Source organism: Ceratotherium simum, chromosome 25 (assembly GCF_057802395.1).
Source record: "Ceratotherium simum simum isolate JZ-2026a chromosome 25, ASM5780239v1, whole genome shotgun sequence".
Lineage (NCBI taxonomy): Eukaryota > Metazoa > Chordata > Mammalia > Perissodactyla > Rhinocerotidae > Ceratotherium > Ceratotherium simum.
The window spans coordinates 26,434,124-26,452,793 of record NC_141924.1 but is presented as its reverse complement, the minus strand read 5'-3'; the positions used below and the strand labels follow the sequence as shown (position 1 = coordinate 26,452,793).

The window sequence follows — 18,670 nt, the reverse complement described above, 5'->3', positions numbered from 1 at the left end:
ATATATATTTAGTCTTCCTCCGTGGTTCCTAGTTTACAGCTCCCAAAACCCTTTAATTTCCTAAGTGATGAGAGTGGTAGAGGTGTCTTTTGTTATGTTAATGAGATACTTTTGGGAACCATCTAAGGATGGGAGCTGGTTGCCAGGGGAGCAACCACGTAAGTAGAGGGTTGGAACTTTCAGTCCTATCCCCACCTCCCATCTCCAGGAAGGGGAGAGGGGCTGGAGACGGAGTTCAGTCACCAGTGGTCAACGATCTACTCAATCATGCCTGTGTAATGAAGCCTCCATAAAAACCCAAAAGGACGGGGTTCGGAGAACTTGCAGGTTAGCGAAGCCGTGAAGGTGCTGAGCGGTGCGCCTGGGGAGGGCGTGGAAGCTCTGTGCCCCTCCCCTTCCCTCGCCCTATGCATCTCTTCCACGTGGCTGTTCCCGAGTTATGTCCTTTTATAATAAACCAGTGACCTGGTAAGTAAAATGTTTCTCTCAGTTCTGTGAGCCACTCTAGCAAATTAATCAAACCCAAGCAGGGGGTCATGGGAACCTCCAATTTGTAGGTGGTCGATCAGAAGCACAGGTTATAACCTGGGCTTGCGACTGGCATCTGAAGGTGGGAGGTCACCCTTGTAAGACTGAACCCTTAACCTGTGGGATCTGATGCTATCTCTGGGTAGATAGTGTCAGAATTGAGTTGCATTGTAGGACACGCAGCTGGTGTCCAGAGAATTGCCTGATAGTGTGGGGGAACCTCCACCTCCCCCCACCACACGCACATTGAAATTGGGTCCAGGAACCCAAAAGAGTGGTAATTTGTTAGAATAGCAATAGGAAATACTACAGGGAGTGTGGTTGTCAGGGTCCCTTTGGGAGGCAAGTGGCACATGTATAGGGTTTAAGTGACGAAAGCTTAATAGACTATGTTTTATGGTGGTACGGGCAGGGTTAAGAGCACAAAAGAGGGATGAGGGTGCACCAAGGGATTAACAATAACAGGATGCCAGTACCATCCTGAGGCCTGAAGGGGACGGGGAAGGAATGGTGTCACTGGAGACCAGTGAGAGCTGGAGTCAGGAGGAGGCCACCCAACAGAAGCCGTAGCTGCCAAGCCTGGGCTGTGAGTGGCAGATCCCCCAAAAGTGTCTGTCATGTCCAGTAAACTCCGATGGTGAAGAATTCTTTATAAAAGACTTTTTGTCCCTAAGGAAAGATTCACAATGAATTCCTTACTCAACCTCTGAGGCCAAACCAGATGATATTAACAGTTGACTCAAGGAGGAAGGAACTTATTAGACCCCCTTCTTTGTGTCTTTCACTCTTGTTCCACCTTCTACTTCGTTTTGAATACGTAAAAATGCTTTAGTGATTATGATGTACGCTTATTTCAACAGACCTTTTTAATGGAAAAAAAATATTTATGTGAATCACAGGATATAAAAAGAAATGCAGTTATTCACGTGTGCAAAAGCCTGTCTAATTGGCAAGAGCTGTAAGCTGAGCACCACCACACACCTTGGGGCAGTGACCCGTATTTCAGGCAAAGTAGCAAGGGGAACATGAAAAGTTCCGCTAGTTTTAATATAGTAGTGGTTACCCTAATCTCACAAGTCATACCCAGAATCAACTGGAAGGGTGTACGAGGGGGAATGGGTACTTTGATCTTTTCATAGTTTCCTTCTCGGTGAATAAATTTATATTTCCGAGCCAAATCTCATCTGGCAATTTCCTGCCAACTTTAGTTCTCTGTAAAGCTTACTTTTGCTTTTTCCACCTCTTCCCTCAGGCATTCAACAAACCCTTTACCTTTTCACTTTTCCAGATTTAAATTAAACATTTTAGAGAAAGGAGCCATGTGATAACAGTCCCTGCAGCCCTTCTGTCCAGCGTGACGTTCATTTGGGCCTCTGTTTTTTCTCAAACTTTCCAGTTGCCCCCTGATTTATATTAAATACAGCGACATTTGAAGATTTAGAAGTAATCTAAGTGGAAACAGCTTGATTCTCTAGAAAAAAATAAGAAAAGTCAGAATAATTACAAGCAAATTGGAAGAACAGACTCAATTTTGTCACCAATAATTTTTAGAATTTGTTAGGTTGTCATTTGTTATTACTCTGTTTCCACTTCTTCAGCCAAAACAAGTTCTAAGCAAATTTGGTCTCTTTTTATAGATGAAGTCAATGAATTTAACATAACGTTTAAAAAATTTAAAACCCCGATAAATTATGTAGTGAAATCCCATTCATTTGGATCCTACCCATGTTTGCCATCATTTGGATAGGAGTTGGTTTAAAGTTTGCTTTTCCAGTCCATGGAGGAAAGGATTTACTAGGAAAATAATGTAAACAAGATTTCAATCTATTTAAGAAGTCGAATGGCTTCCAAGCACTTGAAAAAGCTTTGATAGTTTCAACTTACATATAAATCAATTATTTTGATAATGATAAATAATTATCAATGTTCCCGACTCCACTGACATTCAGAATTTTGTAGTTTATAAAACATTTTTGTGAGTCAGAATTTTTGTTCTCACTATATAGAGACATTCATTCAACAAACATTTTATTGAGCACTGACTATGAGCCAGACATCCATCCAAATGCTGAAAACTGTAGACTTAAACCAAGACTTACACCCAGGTTATATTCATCTTCTCACCTCCACTCCCACCCCAGCGCCACCCCATCAGATATTCAACTTGGGAGGCCCTTTAAGGACAGAGTGTATGTCTTAGTTATCTGACTCTCCAGAATGCCCAGTATCTGGAACTGAGCTCGGCACATAGTATATGCTCAACAAATGTTTGTTGAGTGAAAAACTTCTGACTCTCAGTCCAGTGCTCTTTTGCTATAACACAGCTAACACTTATTTAGAGACAATTATGCGTTTGGTGCTTGGCTAAGGAGTGTATCTCATTTAATCCTCAAAATAATCCTAAGAGGTGGATAGTATTATTATCTACACTTAATAGATAAGAAAAATGAAACTCAGAGGGTTGAAAGTAACTTGCCCAGGGTCACGTACATAATAAGTGGCAGAACCAGAATTTGGGTGCAGGAGTGTTAATTCCAATGCCTGTGGGTCACTACCACCCTATACTGTCTCCACAGCTGATTCTTCACCAATAGGGAGCCATGTGCTAAAATGCAAGGTCCATAAAGGCAGGATTTTGTACCTTGCTTTGTTACCACTGTATTTCCAGAGCCTACAATACCTGGAACACTTTGGCACCAGGTATGCTCTTAAGACATGTATGTTGAATAAATAAACAAATTTATTTAATTAAAGATGATATGATGGGACCTCCACTTGGTAACATGTTGTTTGACATTTGTTCTATTATCAACAATAGCAGACACTGTTGGTTGCTGTTTCCTGCATCCCTCCTGCTAGAATAGCTCTGATTTTGTGTTCATCTTGTTCAAATATGACTCAAGGAAGAGGCATCCTCTTCCTGCTGCAGGGTAAAATCCTGGAAGCCAGTGATTCTCAAGTAAATGTGATTTCAGTGTCTGGAGACAATTTTGGTTGTCATAACAGGGAGGAGGGTTGTGCTACTGACATCTAGTGGGTAGAGCTCAGGGATGCTGCTAAATATCCTAAAATGCACAGGATAGTCCCCCACAACAAAAAATTATCCTGCCCAAAATGTGAGTGGTGCTGAGATTGAGGAACCCTGGGTTTAAGCCAGTGATGGTGGTCCCGTTTCTCATGCAGTGAGTGGTTTAGGCCTGATCATGTGAAGTAATTCTGGCCAGTGAGATAAGCAGAAATCTACTACGGATGTGTGGCAGAGAAGGTTAATTACCTCCTCCTGTTCATTTCCCCTTTCTTTTCAGTGGTAGTACTCCTCCAGTGTTGGCTAGGCATGTGCCCAGCTACAGACTACACTTCCCAGCCTCCCTTGCTGCAAGGCGTGGCCATGTGACTAAGTTTTGACCAATGAGATGTGAGAAAAAGTGATGAGTCTAGTTTCCAGATCATGGTTTTTTTGTTTTTTATTTTTTGTGAGGATGATCGGCCCTGAGCTAACATCTGCCAATCCTCCTCTTTTTGCTGAGGAAGACTGGCCCTGGGCTAACATCCATGCCCATCTTCCTCCACTTTATATGGGATGCCACCACAGCATGGCTTGCCAAGCAGTGTGTTGGTGAGCGCCCCAGATCCAAACTGGTGAACCCCAGGCCACCCCAGCGGAGCGCGTGCACTTAACCGCTTGCGCCGCCAGCCCCAGATCATGTTTTGAATAAGGAGATGGCTGTTCTTCACTTTGTCTCTTTTCCACTTTCTGCGGACTGGGAGGTGGTATTGGTGATCCAACTTGAAGCAAGAGCATGACTCCAGGGAATGGCAGAGCAACAAGATAAAAAGACTTATTTACACTGGGACTGGTACATGAGAGGAAAACAAGCTTCTTTCTTGTATGAACCATCATAATGTTGAGTCTTTTTGTTTTAGCGGCTTAACTTATATTCTAATATGGAGTGCTTTTGACCAAGGTTTTCCTCCCTAATAAAACACACACACACATACATAGGAAAGGACTGTTTGTTCAAAGGATGTTGTGGGATTTGTGTGGAATATCTGGAACCACAGCTGCCATCTTATGACCATGAGGTCAGGTGGCCAGAGAGTCAAGGCTGACCTGCTAAATAAGAATGACATGGGATGGTTGTAAAAAACCTGAATCTTTCTTGACATTGTTGAACCACTGAATTAACTAACTTTGTTTCTGCCCTACCTCAGGACTCCTTGTTTAGCAAGATAGTAAATTTTCCATATCATTTAAGCCATTTAGGAGTTTTTTTTAAAATTATAGCCCTATCCTAACTGCTTCCCTCTATGTACTCGAGCATAAAGAGATTACATGTCATTATAAGTATGCTCAGACTTTTTTTTACTAACTTATGTTGCCTTTCTCCCTATTTCTTACCCCCACCAAGTTAATCTGAATCTGTGAGGTTTTGTACCTGAGGTGAGAATGTTGGGAAAACATACACTACCTATCCCTTGCGGAAATGAGGGTGCAGCCAGTAGCTGCACCTGTAATGCTTCTCACTTGGAGACAGAAGAGCCGCACTGAGCTGGTAGAAAGAAGTTGAGCGGGAGGCCCAGCTTCTAAGAAGTCAGGAGCAGGATTGCCATGGAGAATTGTGTGGGCTGTGAGCTGCAGGGGGTCTAGGGAATGCTATTTGCATGTCAGTGGTGCCCCCTAGCGTTCCCTAGTGCAAGACTTGCATGAGGTCATCCCAGATTAGAGGGTGCCCGCGTCCAATATCTTAAATCAATTATTTCCGTCTACTTTGCTGCCACCAAAGCCTCACTCACAGCCGTTCCCTAGTCACACTGCCTGGACACTCCCTGAAGCCGCTAAGCTCATACTAACAGATTTGCGATGCTGGCAAACTCCTAGAGGATCTTGAAATGAGAGCGAAGGCTGTTCCCCGGAGGCAATGGCAAATCCTTTGTTCCCCTCTTGGCAGATGATTTACAGGAGCGCCTTTGCTCTCTCCCGAAGGGTTCTGCTTTTCACCATCTGTGCTCCCACCGCTGAGGGGCCAGCGCGAAGGTGCATTACCATTTACTTCCTGCCAGCAGCTAGCTCCTCCTCTTGGACTCATCTCGAGTTGTTTGCCAGACCAGCCAATTAGTGTCCTCACCCTTCCTGAAGCGTCCCAGGGAGGCCGTATCACAACCAGCAACCCCCTCATTATCCCACTTCTTCTAGGCACTGTGATTCTAAGTGTTCGCCTTGGGAGAGAAGCTAATTTGCACGTGACTCTTGAACCCTTCCTTGAAAGACTTCAGTTACACATTGACACACACACACCATCTACAACCTGATCCAAGATAGGAAACACGGTGAGAGCATGTGGCGTTCAAGAATACACTTAAAAGTGAGACCTAATTTCAGATGGAATGTAGTTTAAAGAGATCACAGTTCTACTTAATTAAGTACAGTGTAAGGAAAAACACAGTAACTATATTTTCTGATCCCCACTGCAGGACACAATACTTTTTCCTAACTTATAGGTTTGTTAGTATGAAAGAAATTGTATAAGGGTGTAAAATAAATTGTATTAAGTTATACATTTAACAAATTATCTTTATTAGAAAAGAATAGAATTACATTGGCAGGATCCTTCATCCCCCAAACCCAGGATAAATGATTACTTCCAGGCTGGGCCAAGGAGATTCTCCCAGTTCTGTTCATGGAAAACATGAAACTTGTGACCGGTACCAGGGTTTTTCACCTTTAAACATTTTTGCCTGATGCCCAAAGAGCACATGTTTATTCAGGGCATCCATTTGAATATCGTTCCTTCTCTGATACCTGAGCAAAGTGTCCATAGGCTGGACAGAGTAGTCAGCTGTTTCAACTCTATGGACCGTGGGAGCAATGGAGAGATGTACGGAGGGTAAAGACATTCATGGGGTGTGCTTTCTGCACAGCGGGGTAGACGTATTTGTGTTCCTCCACTTCTCCCCTGTCCTTACCACAGCTTCTTTGCATCCTGTGCACATGGGGGAGAGTGGAGGGGGGAGGTTGAACTATTCTTGATGGTTGGGGTGGTGGATAAGGCCTGGACACTGGACAACCTCCACCCTGAGGCACGCTCGTTTCCCCATAAATAATCACAGGACTGTTGTACTTCAATGAGTTAATGTAAGCGAGGCGCTTAGAACGGTGCCTGGCACGAGAACGGATACCTAAAGGTCAGCGCTTACCACTTGCATTCTTCTAGTCAGTCCCTTGTACAAACACACGCTCAAAACAAACTTGTTAAGGGGACGACTGTTAAACCCTGCGCCACCCTGGCAGCTCAAACTGTCCCAGGAAGATCTTCCTCTTGGTTGGTTCTCTTTCTTGCATCCTTTACAAAAAGGAGGCATTAGCTCAACATGTGACCCCCAAATCTTGAACAAAGGGGACAACCCTTGTGACTCTGTTCAAAGCTGGGAAGCTTCTGGTTTTGCGGTGATCTGGGGACTCCTGTTGGCATCAAAAGATTAGAGGAAGCTGGAACAGGCTGGATAGTAAAACTGTTGCAAGTCACTGCAGGCAGAGGCCGTTGTCTCCAAAAATGCAGTCCCACCAGATTTTATACACAACAAGGAGGGTGGCTCCTATAGAGAGGACAGAGTCAAGGGTTCCTTTGAGAAGGAACTAACTCCTGTAAATCAGGGAACCTCAAAGGGGCCGGAGGCCCGGCCCCTCCCCAAAGTGATTCATCCGCTCCCTCTGAACCCGAAAGCTCAAGCCCAATTGGGCACCTTTCTGGCGCCCCGTCCCTTACCCTACTCCCCAAGAATGTGATCTGTGAGCGGGTTTACCCCCTTCACAAGACGCCCTTTCATGCCCCAGGACTCCCTTCCATTGTTCACAGCCTGGCAGCTTCCGCCAATTCTCCCTGGTGAGCCCTGCCCTGCAGCGCACCCTCTTCTGTCAACCAGACTCATTTCATTCGCACACCTGTCTTCCCGGGGCCCTTTATTGTGAAACCTTCCATTTTACAAACCAAGAAGAGGCATGCACTTGGGCTTGTAAAGCAGCCCTGACCGCGGGCTCCCCCTAAGAGCGGCTCCTCCATTTCTGTCATTCCCCTCGCTGCAGCCTCGTGGGGAGAGCGCTTTGTTTTTGAAGAGACCAAAAATAAGTTGCTGGGGACTGACTGCTTAATGGGTATGGGGTTCTCCCTTGGGGTGACGAAAACGTTTTGGAACTGAATAGAGGTGACACTTGCACAATATTGTGAATGTACGAATTGCCACCCAATCGTACACTTTAAAATGGTTAATTTTATGTTATGTGAATTTCACTTCAATAAGAAAATTTTATTGAATTTTTGAATTCAATTGAAATTGAATTAAAAAAAATTGTTTTTCCCACTAAATATTGGCCCCGATTCTCAGGTAAACAGGTTCAGGGAAATGCTGTAAATGGAGGGATGCGGAGATCCCCAGGGGAAGTGAGTGGGGTTTGCCCTCCACGCAGCTCCCATACAGAGACTAAGAGGGCAATGAAAGAAGAGAGACCCCGCCCAGCTGCCTACTGGGCAGACATAACCCAGTGGTAGACAGGACTGGGCTGGGGTGGGCGTTTCATCACTAAGGCATCAGCTTGCCTTGAGATACAGGTACCTGAAGGTATAATTTTTATAGACGGACAACAATGTTTCTTTTTTGTGAAGAGTCCCTTTGGCTGGGTTGGTGACAACTGGCCATTCAGGTGCTCTGCCTTAAATCCTTCATCCCATAAGCAAACACTGCTCAGTCTGACAAACAGCCCCTAGAAGAGTTTAAAGGCTAATTACCAAATAAAGAAGCCAGCATTGAAGGAGAGTTTCCTTCACTTCTGCTTTCAGTAGAAGCTTCCAGAGGCATCCTGTACCTGGGTTAGAGTTGTCAGAGAAAATACAGGGTGCCTCGTTAAATTTGCTTTTTGGATAAGGAACAAATACTTTTTAAGCATAAGTATATCCCAGGCAGTATTTGGGGCATAATTATACTAAAAACAAGTATTGTTTATTCAAAATTTCAATTTAATGGGACGTCCTGTATTCTTGTTTGCTAAGTCTGGCAACCCTATAAGGGAATCTCTGAAATTCTGGCTGATAGGATTACAGACTATGCCCAGGTTGTGAGTTCAGAGAATGGATGGTCTCCTCTGGGGCCCCATCAGCCTTCTCCCTGCGAATACTCAGTCTCCCAAATGATTGTGCAGCTTTAGATATCACAAGCCTCTAATTTGTAACAAATGGCCCTGGGCTTGGTTTTGTTTGTGACACCCTGCTGTTGGCAGCAGTAGCCCCCACGATTTACACCACACCACGTGAGAAACAGCCTGCAGCATCGAACCTTCCAAATGGAAACAAGCTGTGATCAGGTAGAGTGTGAGAGGGGCCAAACTCAACACACTCTGCAACCTGGCTCCTTCAGGAGAGCTGTCTGCTGGCAGAACCCATTTCTGGTAGAAAACTTCCCAGACAGTTGCTAGAAATTGGCCATTCTGGATTTTGACATTCTCCTCCTGCTTTTGTTCTCCTGGGTTATTCTTAGGCCCATGAGGGTTATGTGAGGAAGAAGTCTAACCACAGTGGAAAGGACTTTTATAAATAGTTAGGAACTCACACAGCCTGGTTATGCTCCCCTGGCTGAAAGCTGGACAACCATTCTTATTTTTTTAATTTCTTTTTTTTAATTGAAGTGTAATTGACATATAACATCATATTAATTTCAAGTGTACAACATAGTGACTCAATATTTGTATATATTGGGAAACGATCGCTACCATAAGTCTAGTTAACATCTGTCACCACACATAATTACGAATTTTTTTGTGATGAGAATTTTTAAGATTTACTCTCTTAGCAACATTCAAATATGCAATGCAGCCTTATTAGCTATAGTCACCATGCTGTACATTACATCCCCATGACTGACTTACTTTATAACTGGAAATTCGTACATTTTGACCCCTTTCACCCGTTTTGCCCCCTTCTCCCCCTCTCCCCACCAGCACCAACCAGTCTGTTCTCTGTATCTATGAGCTCGTTTTTTTGTTTGTTTGTTTTAGATTCCACATATAAGAGAGATTATATGGTATTTGTCTTTCTCTGCCTGACTTATTTCATTTAACATGATGTCCTCAGGTTCTATTGATGTTGTCGCAAATGGCAAGATTTAATTCTTTTTTATGGCTGAATAATATTCCATTGTGTGTATAGACCACATTTTCTTTATCCATTCGTGCACTGATGGACACTTAGGTTGTTTCCATGTCTTGGCTATTGTAATTAATACTTCAATGAACATGGGGGTGTATATATCTTTTCAAGATAGTGTTTTCATTTTCTTCGGATATATACCCAGAAGTGAAATTACTGGATCGTCTGGTAGTTCTATTTGTTATTTTTTGAGGAAACTTCATACTCTTTTCCGTAGTGGTTGCACCAATTTACATTCCCACCAACAGTGCACAAGGGTTCCCTTTTCTCCACATCCTCACCAGCAGTTGTTATTTCCTGTCTTTTTGATAATAGCCATTCTAACAGATGTGAGATGATATCTCATTGTGATTTTGATTTGCATTTCCCTGATGATTAGTGATGTTGAGCATCTTTTCATGTACCTGTTGGCCATGTGTTTGTGTTTGGAAAAATGTCTATTCAGATCCTCTGTCCTTTTTTAAATTAGATTATTTGTTTTTTTGCAAAATATATATTTCGTGATATGTATTTATATATTTTGGATATTAACCCCTTATCAGATATCTGATTTGCAAATATTTTCTCCATTCAGTAGGTTGCCTTTTCGTTTTGTTGACAGTTTCTTTTGCTGTGCAGAAGCTTTTTAGTTTCATGTAGTCCCTCTTTTTTTTGCTCTTGTTGCCTTTGCTTTTGGTGTCAAATCCAAAAAATCATGGTCAAGACTGATGTCAAGGAGCTTACTGCCTATGTTTTCTTCTAGGAGTTTTATGATTTCAGGTCTTACATTCAAGTCTTTAATCCACTTTGAGTTAATATTTGTGTATGATGTAAGATAGTGGTCCAGTTTCATTCTTTTGCGTGTAACTGTCCAGTTTTCCCAGCACCATTTATTAAAGAGACTGCCCTTTGTCCATTGTATGTTCTTGGCTCATTTGTCATAAATTATTTGACCATATATGCATGGGTTTAGTTCTGGGCTCTCTATTCTGTTCCATTGATCTATGTGTCTGTTTTTATGCCAATACCATATTGTTTTGATTACTATAGCTTTGTAATATAGTTTGAAATCAGGGAACGTGATGCCTCCAGCTCTGATCTTCTTTCTGAAGATTGCTTTGGCTATTTGGGGTCTTTGTGGTTCCATACAAATTTTAGTATTTTTTTATTTCTGTGAAAAATGCCGCTGGAATTTTGATAGAGATTGCATTGAATCTATAGATTGCTTTGGGTAGTATGGACATCTTAACAATATTAATTCTTATAATCCATGAGCACAGAATATCTTTCCATTTATTTATGTCTTCTTCAATTTCTTTCATTAATGTCTTATAGTGTTCAGTGTACAGGTCTTTCACCCCGTGGTTAAATTTATTCCTAGGCATTTTATTCTTTTTGACACAAAGGACAACCATTATTAATGCCCACTTGCCTTGGCTAAGACCTGGACTCAAGTACTGGATAATAGAAAGAAAAGAGCTCTCTGTTGACTTCTAACACCTGGAAATGATTGGCAAGACTGGTAATAAACAGCATCCTACCACTTCATTAAGCCCACCATTCAGCCCTTTTGCTTCATTTGCTCGAAGATTGAAGGAGGAAAAAGAAGGCTTGGCCTTCAGGATGGAACTCACACTCATGCCCATCCTACCCTGCAAAGTTCAAACCAATTTGCTATAGGCTGGAGTGGCGGTCTTGTCATGTATGTCTCCCTCGGTGGAGGCAGTCTGCCAGACCCCTTGAAACACACAATGCTTTGGCTCCCACTCAAAAGCACCAATGTTCACTGCTGACAATGTCTCCACCTACCACCCATCCCTACTCACCCCTTCCTGGAAAATGTGATGGAGGAGGGGTATTGAGCCAACTTCAACACCACCTGGCCCTCTGTGGCAGACCTGGATGCTGGCCTGGAAGCAGCCCTGGCCCTGTGCACAGAAGGCTCCTCAGGGACTTGCACGGGGCGGCACATCCTTATTCTCACAGCTTTAGCTTCCTGTGAGGCTGCAGAGTCACCTCTGTTGGCTTGAGTCTCTCTGACCTTGGATGATATGGGAAACGGAGGCCAGTGGGTGAAATTGGGAGGCTGAGCTGTGATATGCTACTATCCGACACTTTGTCCCCAAAGAGGGAGGTTGACTTCCCACCACACCCAGCCACAGCACAGCCTTTCCAGGGGCAACCGGCCTGCCCCTGCTCTCCATGTAGCTCTGAAAATATAGGCCACGTACTGTGGCCCAGTCGCCGTCAGAGGTAATCCGAACCTGGCCAAGGAGCTAACACTCAATTCTTTGTCTACTGCTTCAGGCAGTTTTAGTTCCTTTTAGAATAGCTGGGTTTGGGAGATGTTTTGGGGGTGAGTGGGAAGTATAAAGGCATACTTTCAGAGGTGTGCTCCCTAAACAGTGTCACGCTGAAAACACACAACGACTCCAGCAGCACTGACTGAAACTGTACACTCGAATTGATTCCCACTAATCCAGAAATCTCGTAAATGTGACGCGTTTTTCTCAAACGTTTCAAACTGGAAGTGACTCTATCACATTTGCCTAGTCAGACACAACACCGGTAGCCTCAGCCAGATCCCAAAGGGAGAAGACTGTAAATGGAATTTGGCTCACTCAACATGGTCCTTGAAAAGACTAAACAAAACAACCGCTTAAATAGTAGGAGAACCTGATGATAAGACAGACTTTCCTTCTTTCACAGACTCAGTGGAGTAACTGAATTTCCTACTAACAACTGGTCAGGGCCATTCAGATTACTGAAGTCACACAAGAGAGACTTTATTTCTTCTCCAGTTTTCTCTGGCTGCCCTTTGTGGAGGGTCTTTTATGTGCCACTGCTCAAATTTCTCCTCAGCCTGGGGGTCCCTATTTGTCATTCTCCAGTCCAAGGATGCTCCAGGCCTGAAAATCCTTCAGGCATCAGGTTAAGTGTCCGTTCCTCACAGCAACTTGTCCCGACCACCTTCTTCAACCTTAGCTTAGCTTCTTCTATTATAATTTCTTACTGTTCCTGTTACCAGTAGAGCATTTACCACAAATGCCCTTTTCATATTTAACTGTGTGATGATGCATTTACTGTATGGCTCCTTCCTAAGCGATAAGCTCCAAAAGAGCAGTGTTATGGGTTGAATTGCATCCCCTCAAAAAAGATATGTTGAAGTTCTTGCCCCTAATACCTCAGAATGTGACCTTGTTTGGAAATAGGGTCGTTGCTGACGTAATTAGTTAAGATGAGGTCATACTGGAGTAGGGTGGGTCCCTTCCCCAATATGACTGGTGTCCTTATAAGAAGAGAAGAGACACAGAGACAGAGGACAGAGACACACAGAGAGAATGCCATGTGATGATGGAGGCAGAGACTGGAGTGATGCAGCTGCAAGCCAAGGAAAGCCAGATTGCCGGCATACCACTAGAAGTTAGGAAGACGCAGGGAAGGATTCCCCTACAGGTTTCAGAGGACGCGTGGCCCTGCCAACGCCTTGATTTCAGACTTTTTTCTCCCGAACTGTAAGAGAATAAATTTCTGTAGTTTTAAGCTGCGCAGTTTGTGGTACTTTGTACGACAGCCCTAGGAAATTAGTACAAGCAGGGATGGTATCTCTTTTGTTTCTTGCAGTATCCTCAGCATCTAACCCAGTGCTAGCCTATAGTAGATGCTTAATAAATACTCATAAATAAATGAACAGCAGCCTTGAGGATGCACCTTTAAAGAAAAGAATTTCAGTCTGCTTGCTGACTGTGCCAATGGTCTGTTAACATGGTCTGTTTTAAACTCCTCATTGGGATAGTGTCTTTTTAAAAACAACAACATCATAAGCGAAAGAACCAACAAAACTTCCTCCGCTATCCTTCCCCTGAGAGCTATCAATAGGAAGGGCGCTGAAGTTCTCGAAAGAATCTGACTAGAACTTAAAACAGAACTTTGCGAGGCCGGCCCAGTGGCGTAGTGGTTAAGTGCATGCGCTCCGCTTTGGCGGCCCAGGGTTCACAGGTTCGGATCCCGGGCGCACACCGACACACCGCTTGTCAGGCCATGCTGTGGCAGCGTCCCATATAAAGTGGAGGAAGATGGGCACAGATGTTAGCTCAGGGCCAGTCTTCCTCAGCAAAAAAGAGGAGGATTGGCATCGGATGTTAGCTCAGGGCTCATCTTCCTCACAAAAAAATAAAAACACAGAACTTTGCCTGGAGGTCACTGTGTGTTAAACTTGTGCTTCATGAGGAAGTGGGTGAGTAGGTGAGTTTGTTAGCAACACTCATTAGGGTGGATCCAGGACGAGCCCCGGTTAGGTGTTAGTGGTGGGGGTGGTATGAAGAAAGGGAATCCCGTGCTTGTCCTCAAGGACCCACACAGCTCAGTGGTGAGGAGGTTGATAGGATTCGTACAGAAGTGATTGTCACATTGTGCAGAATCCATTCATTCTATACATATGGTCCCTGCTCTTGTTTAATACAATTTAATATAAAATTAGTGACATGGAATCAGTGATGTCAGAACAATTATCCCTTCCTGAGGGAGTCAGCAAAATGTTTACAGAGGAGGTGACTTTTGAACTGATACATGGTTGGTACTCTATATGTGTCACCCTGAGCATGGCAGTTTCTGTAGAGGGATAAGGGTGGAAACCAACTAATAATAAGTTGAGACAGTATTTAGTAAAGGTAAATTATACTTTCAAGCAGTTTGGCTTGAAAGGAGGAAGAGAGATAGATGTTCTTTCCTTAGTTTTCCCACCTCAGTTATTAGCATCTATCAAGTTGTTCAGACCAAAACCCTATGCATTAGTTAGGATATGCTAGCTGTCCTAACAAACAACTCCAGAGTCTCAGTGGCTTAACACAACAAAGGTTTATTTCTTATTCATGTCACAGTCCTATGTATGTTGGCTGGGGAGGGAGTGCAAAGGCAGGGGGAGCCTGTGCCCCACACAGCTATTCAGGGACCCAGGCTCCTTCCACCTAGCGGCTTTGCCATTTTCTAACATAATCTACTCAAAATGTGGTCCACAGGACAGTGCTGGTTTGTGAACTCTTTGTTACCAGTTCATGACGAGATAAGTATAGAATGGAGAGTGTTTAGAAACTTTTATAGCAATTTGACAGAATAATTTTAGGTTTATTGAATCTAAGAACAAAAAATAGAATTGGGCTTATATCTTGTCTTTGTTTTTAATTTAATTTTCCCAGTAATTTATTTTTATTGTATTTTATAAAAGCATCAGGTCATGATGGATTAGAAATTAAAAAAAAACTTTTTTTCAGTACAAATAGTTTGGGAAGCATTCTTCTAACACCTGAGCCTCAGAGTCCTGGATCCTTTGCACCTGATCAGCAGAGAAAGGAGGAGAGGGCACATGGAGGATTGTGAGGGAGGTTTGAGGCCTGGAAGTGGTGGACACCATTTCTGCCTAAATCCCATCAGCCTGGACTCAGTCACATGGCTCCACTTAACTGCAAGGGAGTCTGGGAAATGTAGTCTTGCTCTGTGCTCTGGAAGAAGAAAAGACAGAATTTGGTGAACACACAGTATTCTTTGCCATATCCTAAGAGTCATCCCTGACTCCTTTTTTTCCTTCATGGCCTACGTAAAATCCACTGGCTTCACTGTTGGCTCTGCCTCCACGAAATAGCCCCAATATATCCACATCTCTTTTTTCCACTCCTGCTGTTCTACTCCAAGTGTCCTTACGGGGTTTGCTACTTCCACTCTGCCTCCCACCCTCCTGCATTCCCACTACCACTTCCTCCAAACTTCCTCTGCACAATGTCAAGGGTAAAATTTTTATTTGTGATTAAAATGATTGAAGCAAATGGGATTTGCTTCAAATAATCCAGTGAGCGTTGGAGGTTGGTGGGAACATAGATGATCTGTATTGATAATTGTTGAAGTTGGGTGATGGGTACATGCAGGTTTATTGTATTTTTTACTTCTGTATTTGCTTGAAATTTCTATAATAAAGTGTTTTTAAAAGTAAGCTTTTAAAACATAAATGAGATTTGTATCCAGGGCCACTGCTTATGGTTGTACAGTTGTGCTCTGCCCAAGGGTGCCAGGCTGGGGAGCAAGTGGAGGCTGAAATCTGCAGGACAGCATCTCTCAGAGGGGCCAGCATTCTCACAAAGGTGTGTCCAAGGCAAGTGGTGGCCATTAGTATGCCTTTCCTCTGTTTAAAACCTGTTGATGACTTTCCACTGTAATTGGTATATGGTAATTTTTAAAAATAACTTTACTTGATGAAATAGTCAGCAATCTGATGTCAGTAGTCCTGTTGTTATTGTTATTATTATTATAGGCTGAATAATGGTCCCCCAGGTATGTTCCATCCTAATTCCTAGAACCTGTGAATGCTACTTGACATGGCAAAAAGGACTTTGCAGGTGTGGTTAAGTTAAGGATCTTGAGATGGGGAGATTTTCCTGGATTATCTGATTTGTCGTCAGAGGGGTTCTTATAAGTAAAAGAGGGAGACAGGAGAGGCAGAGTCAGAGAAGGAGATGTGATCATGGTTGCAGAGGTTGGAGTGCTGCATTTACTGGCTTTGAAGATGGAGGACGGGGCCACAAGCCAAGGACTGCAGGTGGCCTCTAGAACTGGAAAAGGCAAGGCAACAGATTCTTCTCTAAACCTTTCAGAAGGAACATAGCCCTGACACTTTGATTTTAGCCCAGTGAGACTCGTGTCAGACTTCTGACCTACAGAACTGTAAGATAATAAATTTGTGTTGTTTTAAGCCACTAAATTTGTAGTAATTTGCTATAGCAGCCATAGGAGACTAATGCAGTTATTATTGTTATTTGATGTTTGTACACTGTCGAATCTGAAAGTTGACCTGAGGAAGTTAGAGATTCCTGGCTATGGCCTACAAGACCAGACTCCATCAGTGGTGCCTACCTGCCCAACCTCATCATCTGCCTTTATCCCTTCGCTTGCTTTGTTTCAACCCCACAGGTCTTCTTTCTCCCTTAAACTCCTGCAGGACTTTAATTTGCCATTCCTTCTGCCTAAAATGCCCTTTGCCTAACTCTTCAATGGCCAGCCTCTTTAAGCATTTGGGTCTTGGCATAAATGTCACCTCCTCAGAGATTTTTCTCTGACCATCTTGTCTAAAGTAGCCCTCCCCACCCTTATCTCTCTCATTGCCCTATTTTATTCACTTCATAGCCTTTATTACTTTGTTTTAAAAGAAACTTTATTTCTTAGAACAGTTTTAGATTTACAGAAAAATTCCAAAGATAGCACAGAGTTCTCGTACACTCCTGCCGCCACACCCAATTTCGCCTATTATTAACCTCTTGCGTTAGTGTGGAACATTTGTCATGATTAATGAACCAATATTGATATTTTATATTAACTGAACCATACTTTATTCAGATTTCTTTAGTTTTAACCAAATGTCCTTTTTCTGTTCCAGGATCCCATCCAGGATGCCACGGCACATTTTGTTCTCCTCTTGGCTATGATCATGTTTATGGTGACCTTGACAGTTTTGAGGAGTACAGGTCAGATATTAGGTAGAACGTTCCTCAATTGAGATTTGTCTGATGTTTTTGTCATAATTATACTGGGACGATGGGTTATGGGGAGACAGATCACAGAGGTAAATGCCATATTCATCACATTATATCAAGAGTTTATGATTTACAATTTGATTTGATGTAAGATTGTTGGTTTTGATTTGGGTCACCTGGCTGAGATAGTATTTGTCATGTTCTCCACAATAAAATTACTCTTTTCCCCCCATTTTGATACTGTACTATTTAGAAAGGAGTCAGTGTACACAGCCCACACTTAAGGAGTGAGGAATTATGCCCTTGTTACTTTTTGAGGTTATTGTGTTTATTCGTTTGATTATGTGTTTTGGATGACTGTTTCTGGGCTAACCGATAGCCATTCTCAGCTTCCTTCTTTCCTGCTCCTTCCAAGTAGATGCAGGAAGGTCAGGTGCCTATTTTCCTCATCTCCTTCCTGACAATGACACAGAAGGAAGTCAGTCTTCTGGTATGTTTTGGAGAAGGCTTTTACTTTCCTCACAAAAGAGGTACATACTGTTGTTCTACTGTTTCCTTCTTCTTTCTACTTTGAAAATGGAATTCTGGAGCTGCTGTGGCCATCTTGTGACTATGAGCGACAAGCATGATGTCAAATGTCAACGTGATAAAGATACCAGAGCAGAAATACAGAAAGAGCCCGGATCCTTGATGGCAACTGGTGCTAGCAACCACCTACCTTTGGACTTCATGTCGTGTGAGAAGACTTTAAGCCACTGCTAGTGGGGTTTCTAATTTTTGCAGCTCAAAGTATTCTTAACTAAGATATTTCTTTCATACTTTCTTCTAAAAATGAAGTTCTCTAAGGACAGAGACCTTGTCTGTCTTGTTTACTGTTATGTTTCCAGTGGCTAACATATAGTAGATACTCAGTATGTTCTTGTTGAACGAATGAAGAGATGAATGATAGTTTAAGGAGAGGTAGGGTCACAGGAAAGATTTTTTTAAGAGTTAGGGAGACCATGGCATATTTGTAGGATAATGAGAAGGCACCAGATGAGAGAAAGAGATTGAAGGTATAAAGGAGGGGGGGGTGGGGAGAGAAGGGGGCGGAGAGAGAAAGGAAGAGAGGGGAGGAGAAGAAAGAAAAGAGGAGGAGAGAGAGAAGATAATTCATGAAGGATGGTAAGGGAGAAGGGAAGGGATTCCATGCCCTGGTGTAGGTGTGTGTTGGATAACAAAAAGGGTGGGGGGGGAATCAAATAGAGGCTCTTAATCTCTTCAAAATCAGAATCATTTTGAGAATCAGCCAGGAAGCTATGGGGCCTCTCTCCAGAAAAAAGCTTATAGTTACATATAACCATAATTTTACATGTAGTTTCATGAGGTTCACAGATAACTGCTCCCCCAATCATCCATGGCTCCCTAACTTTTGAATTTCAGGACCAGTGCAATTAAAAATAAAATGGGAGA

General features: G+C 43.0%; 1 long non-coding RNA gene across 1 annotated transcript; it reads left to right on the top strand.

Moving 5' to 3' along the window:
- The first annotated feature begins 203 nt into the window (after positions 1-203).
- On the top strand, positions 204-18,268 carry LOC147913757 (uncharacterized). Its single transcript, XR_015556301.1, has 3 exons — positions 204-468; positions 15,740-15,832; positions 17,122-18,268. It is a non-coding gene; the product is annotated as an uncharacterized LOC147913757 (long non-coding RNA).
- Positions 18,269-18,670: the final 402 nt, after the last annotated feature.